This window comes from Phyllostomus hastatus, unplaced genomic scaffold, assembly GCF_019186645.2.
Source record: "Phyllostomus hastatus isolate PE091 unplaced genomic scaffold, TTU_PhHast_1.1 phas_contig_459, whole genome shotgun sequence".
Classification (NCBI taxonomy): Eukaryota; Metazoa; Chordata; class Mammalia; order Chiroptera; family Phyllostomidae; genus Phyllostomus; species Phyllostomus hastatus.
In genome coordinates, this window is record NW_025333883.1 from 104,179 (window position 1) to 110,668 (window position 6,490).

Below are 6,490 nucleotides of genomic sequence, written 5' to 3' on the forward strand. Positions count from 1 at the left end.
GTGATCAGGCCTAAGAAAGAACATGTAAATTACTGTGAAACCTTCTTTGTTCAAGAATGCTCTCAGTTGAATGAGGAGGGTCTTAGGAGGAAGCTAGTTTGTTCCTCAGCCTTACAGCTCTTTGACCCCCCAACTCAATAGACCGGCAGAGTTCTTTGTTTCCTATATTCCTTACTTCCCCTAATGAGTATTGTACGTTACCTGAGTTATTATGCAAAAATGAGCCTAATAAAAGCAGGTATGGACGGTGAAATCAGCGCGCTCCCCACTAGGGGGGTGGCCATTCTGTCCCTACTTCCCCACAGAAACTGGTTTGTCTCTGTGCATGTGTGTTTTTTCTCGCGTATTGTCGAGCCATCCACAGTGTGCCGTGGTCACTGCTGGCCGGTGACCCACGCGCAACAGCTGGCGCCCAACGTGGGGCAGCGATTCGGGACCACAGAGGTGGGACCCCGTTCGAGACCACTTGGAACCAGCGGCTACGAGCCGTCGCTGTGGACAACGCATCAACTTTGGGTGGATTTGCGCGCTAACAGCCCAGGTAAGGGCCGACGACCCCGAACTCTTTCTCGGGCATGTCGTGGGATGCGTTGAATTTTCAGGGAAGTAGGTCTTTCTTTTCTAGGTCGTTTCTCTCTTCGCGACCGCCTATAATTGGGTAAATAGTAATTTAATTCTCAAGTTTGGGGAAAAAAAAAGATTTGCCTTGAAAAAAGTAATCAGGTGATTTGTTTTGGCCAATTAAAAGTAAATAAAAGTAAGCTTTTTCTTTAAAAAAAAAAAAGAAGGGAGGTAAACATAGGTTGTAACTTATCTAAAGGGCAGAAATCTTTTCTGCGTATATTACAACAAGTTCTTAAAGAAGCAAAGTATAAGGAAGTATAAGAAAGTATAACAAAGTATAAGAAAGAAAAGCATTTGGTGCAGCTTTTGCAATCTATAAGAAAATGTTGTCCTTCATTTCCTGATAGAGGGACGTTAGACATTGATGTTTTGGGAAAAAGTGGGTGAAAGGTTGAAATCTTTGCAAAACAGTGGTATATCTATTGGTGCACACACCTTTGTAACCTGGAGGCTTGTCAGGGATTCTCTCGAGTTCATTTGGGCAAAGAAAACAGAGCTAGATGATGAGGAATCTGATTCTGACAGTGAAACGGTGTGCAAATTGAGTGAGCAGATCACGGAGGCCCCACCTTCACCCCCCACAGAGAAGGATGGATTTTACTCTGTATCTGCTCTGAAAAAGGAAATTGAGGATTCCAGGGAAGGTTGAAACTTCACACTCTAGGAATGTAAATGGGAAACTGTAAAGATAAATGGAAAAGTAAAATGTTTTAGGAAAGAAGTTATGTGATGTTAGTTAATAATTGAAGGTATAAGGCATGGAAATGCAATCTTGGTGAATATCAGAAGGGGGTATGAAAGACAGATTAGAAGGTTTGTGAATGTTTCAGAAAGTCTGTGGAAGTAAATGTTTTAAGAAAGAATTATGTGGTGTGTGTTAGTAATGGAAGGTCTAAGGCATGGAGATGCAATCTTGGTGGATATCAGAAAGTGAATGAAAAAGAATAGAGAGTTTGTGAATGTTGCAGAAGGTCTGTGGAAGTGAAAGTTTTAAGAAGCCTGGTAGATAGCAGAAGGAAAAGGATTTTCCTTCACACTTTATATTTTTTCTCCCTACCTGATCCCTCCAGAATTTGGCATTCTAAAGGAGTAAGTAATGACATAAGGTTTCTTTGCATAAATCTAACAAGACCAGTCGTTAATAGTGGTTATGATTTAATTGTGTCTTCCAACTCTTTCCAAATCTGTTATCTCCAGAATATGACCAGAAAAATGAATGAATCCAAATGGCATTATTAGCATTTAACAATGCACTGCTCTCCTTATGAGTCCGACAGTTTGTTAACACCTGGTTGCACTTATTGTTTAATCAATGCTACTTTAGAATTAGTCCAACAGGCTCAAATAGATCAGGAGATCCTGACCCGCCTTTCTGCAGTTGAATCAGCACTGGACTGGATTGGCGAACGCCAGGACGCTCTCGTGATTCGTCAACACCTAACCTGTGACCCTGGTTTCTCCAGACTGTGTGTCACACCGCTACAGTGGAATTCCAGCCAACATACTTGGACTGATATACAACATCGCTTGAGGGGAGCTTTCTCCACTAACTTAAAAGGACAAATTGATAAATTGCAGTTGGAGTTACATCATCAGCTGCAGGACATTCAACGTTTAACCAAACAGGACATTTTTTTCGAGCCCTTAATGAAAATATTAATTGGCTGAATCCTAAAACATGGTTTGATGGAATTAATTTGAGAATTTGGGTTTTTGGAGCTGCTGGTTGTTTACTGATTGTGATATTGATTTGTGTACTTCGGTGTATTTGCAAATTGTTTTCCCAGGGTCGTATCAGAGACCAGCAGGTAGCCACCTTTATGGAACCCTTAGCAGTCCTAACTGAAAACAAGGGAGAAGGTATGAGAAACCACTCTGGCAGGCGTAAAATTAAAACTCAACACCCACGTAAGAAAGTAGGTGATGAGTCGGTGCGCAGAACTGCACCTGTTAAGAAATCCTCTCGTAAGAAGTCAGGCTTGCATTATGCTCAAACTGCCTTGTGATTTGCCTTTCCTGATATCTATGTAATTTCTCTCAAAGATTGAAATGTAATCAGACCTATTACTTTTGTTTTTTCCCTTAATATGTTTTCTTGCACTGAATTTAGAAATTTAGGTATTCACCACCCATAGAATTTAGTTTCTGCTTTATATTTCTATTATTGCCTTATGATGTATGTAGATGTTGCTTTTCTTCTGATTTGCATTCGAAAAACAGCAAAAGTAGGTTTCACAGGCTTAACGACCACAATTGATTTTAAAAAACTAAAAAAAGGGGGGATATGTTGGGAACCGCCCTGACTGGTATCAGAAACTGAGACCCCCCGCCTAGGCTAAGGCTAAGGGAACGCCCTTGGAACCGTGAGCCGGCAAGGAGACAAAAGCTTATCTTCCTGGCAGTAATGCTGTTTCTGCTGCTGAACCCCCAAAAAGCTTGGTCGGTTAGCCAAAGACGGGTAAGATTCCCCACGGGGGAAACAACCCAAGCCAGGCACGATCACTTTTGGGAGGCCCCCCCCAAAAGAAGGACTTGGGGGGCTGCAGCAAAAGGGGGTGATGGACCCTCACTCCTCGGCTTTGACAAAGTCTGAGTTCTCAGCGTCCGGAAGAAAATCTCCTTATCTCTCGGTGGCCTTAGTTCCCGCGCTCCACCTAAGCCTCGAAACAATGACGGGGAAGTACAGCTCGGTACTGGGAAGTGCGGATTTCCCGGGGTGATCAGGCCTAAGAAAGAACATGTAAATTACTGTGAAACCTTCTTTGTTCAAGAATGCTCTCAGTTGAATGAGGAGGGTCTTAGGAGGAAGCTAGTTTGTTCCTCAGCCTTACAGCTCTTTGACCCCCAACTCAATAGACCGGCAGAGTTCTTTGTTTCCTATATTCCTTACTTCCCCTAATGAGTACTGTACGTTACCTGAGTTATTATGCAAAAAGAGCCTAATAAAAGCAGGTATGGACGGTAAATCAGCGCGCTCCCCACTAGGGGGGTGGCCATTCTGTCCCTACTTCCCCACAGAAACTGGTTTGTCTCTGTGCATGTGTGTTTTTTCTCGCGTATTGTCGAGCCATCCACAGTGTGCCGTGGTCACTGCTGGCCGGTGACCCACGCGCAACAGCGAGAGAGAGAGAGAGAGAGAGAGAGAGAGAGAGAGAGAGAGAGGGAGAGAGAATTAGTTTGGCAAGGTTGCCTCAGCAAAGACAACAAACCAGGTGGTTTAATATAGCAGAAATTTCTTGTATTGTCTCACATTCTGGAGGCCAGAGAGGTTGATTGGCAGGTGGAAATAAAGAGACACACTGACTGATACACAGGGGCATAGATACACAGATGCAGATGACTGGATACAGAGATAGATTTGCAGATACACAACGTCTCTAACATTTGCCACCAACAGACACCATTACCTTGTCTTCTGTCTTGGTAAGTTTTTCTAACATCAGGCTAGAAGAAAATATTTATCCAGCTTTATTGAGAGTCAGTAGGAAAATATAAGAGTAATTTAAGATAATCATATGTAAATATCTGAAAAAGAAAGGGTGGATTCAAATGTTGAGCCAAAAATTGTTTTACAGTAGAATATAATGAGTCAGAAATCTTTTTTCTTTCTTGAATATACTTTATTGGTTATGCTATTACAGTTGTCCCATTTTCTTCCCTTTATTCCCCTCTGCCCTGTATACCCCTGCCACTATCATTCCCCCAACTTAGTTCATGTCTGTGAGTTGTACTTATAAGTTCTTTGACTTCTCCATTTCCCATACTATTTCGAACCTCCCTCTGTCTATTTTCTATCTACCATTTATGCTTCTTACTCCCTGTATCATTTCCCCAATTCTCCCCCTCCGCCTCTCCATTGATAACCCTCCATGTGATCTCTATTTCTGTGAATCTGTTCCTGTTCTAGTGGTTTTCTTAGTTCATTTTTCTTTGTTTTTTTTTGTTATGCTCAGATACTGATAGTTGTGAACTTCTTATCATTTTACTGTTCATAGTTTTGATCTTCTTTTTCTTAGATAAGTCCCTTTAACATTTCATATAACAAGGGCTTGATGATGAACAACTCCTTTAACTTGACCTAATCTGGGAAGCAGTTTATCTGCCCTTCCATTCTAAATGACAGCTTTGCTGGAGAGAGTAGTTTGGATGTAGATCCTTGCCTTTGAAGACTTCCAGTACTTCTTTCCAGCCCTTTCAAGACTTCAAGGTTTCTTTTGAGAAATCAACTGGTAGTCTAATGGGAACTCCTTTGTACATAACTATCTCCTTTTCTCTTGCTGCTTTTAAGATTCTTTTCATATCTTTAATCTTGGGTCATGTAAGAATGATGGGCCTTGGTGTGTTCCTCCTTGGGTCCAACTTCTTTGAAACTCTCTGAGCTTCCTGGACTTCCTGGAAGTCTGTGTCCTTTGCCAGATTGGGGAAGTTCTCCTTCATTGTTTTTTTTTCAAATAAGTTTTCAATTTCTTGGTCTTCCTCTTCTCCTTTTGGCACCCCTATGATTCAAATGTTGGAACATTTAAGATGTGCTGGAAGATCCTCAGCCTCTCCTCATTGTTTTGGATTCTTGTTTCTTCATTTTTTTCTGGTTGAATGTTTCTTTCTTCCTTCTGCTCCAAACCATTGATTTGAGTCCTTGTTTCCTTCCCATCACCATTGGTTTCCTGTAGATTTTTCTTCACTTCACATAATGCAATCTTCATTGCTGCCTGGGTCTTTTTTATGCTTTTGAAGTACCCAATGAGTTCCTGGAGCACCCTGATAACCTGTGTTTTGCACTGTTCATCTGAAAGGTTGGCTATCTTTTCATTGCTTAGTTGTATTTTTCCTGGAGCTTTGAACTATTCTTCCATTTGGGCCATTTTTGTTTTTGTCTCAGTGCACCTGTTCTGCAGTAAAGGACGGAGCCTTAGCAGGGCAGGGCAACCCACATGGCTGTGTTGTGATGCTGTGTGTGTGGGAGGGGTCTGAGCAGTAACAGTGCTGCTCGCTCTGCTCTCTGCTGGTTTTCAGTCAATTCTCCAGCTACCCACAATCAAATTGGGCCCTTCTGGTGTTGATTCCTGGGATGGTGGGTTTGTGTACATTCTAGGAACCCATGGGTTTGTCCAATCAACTCTCCTCTGAGGCTGGGAGTTTCTCCCACTGGACCCTCAACCCCTACAGGTGTTTCAGTCAGAGGCATTAAGGTTTTATTTCCCTGTGCTGGGAAACTGGGTTGTGTGGTCTCTCTCACTCCCCAGTTGTTCATCCCAGTTTATCTGCCTGTCAATGTGGGACTGCCCAGTCTACAAGCCACTGCTTTGCCTGCTCCCGAGTCGCTACCTTGCCATTAGTCCTCTCCATCGGGCTGCCCATCTCTGCCCCTCCCACAGGTATGGATGAATGTTTCTTCTTTACCTCCTTGATTGTCCGACTTCCATTCAGTCTAATTTTCTGTCAGTTCTGGTTGTGTTTTGTTTTTAAATTTGTTGTTGTACTTCTTTTGTTGTGTGAGGAAGCACAGTGTGTCTACCTACAGCTCGATCTTGGTGGGAAATCTTTGAGTTAGAAATCTGAGAGGGGAAATACCCAATTGAATAGACACATTAAAACAATTCTTCCTCCCTGTATGGTTTGGCTCAGTAGATAGAGTGCTGGCCTCTGAACCAAAGGGTCACTGGGTAGATTTCCAGTGAGGACCATGCCTGAGTTGTGGGCCAGGTCCCCTGTAGGGGGTGCATGAGAGGCATCCACACATTGATGTTTCTCTTTCTGTCTTTTTCACTCCCTTACCCTCTGTCTAAAAATAACTAAATGAAAAATATTTTTTAAAATAAAAACAATTTTTCCCATGAATGATGAGACACAGCTGAAGTTCGAATCA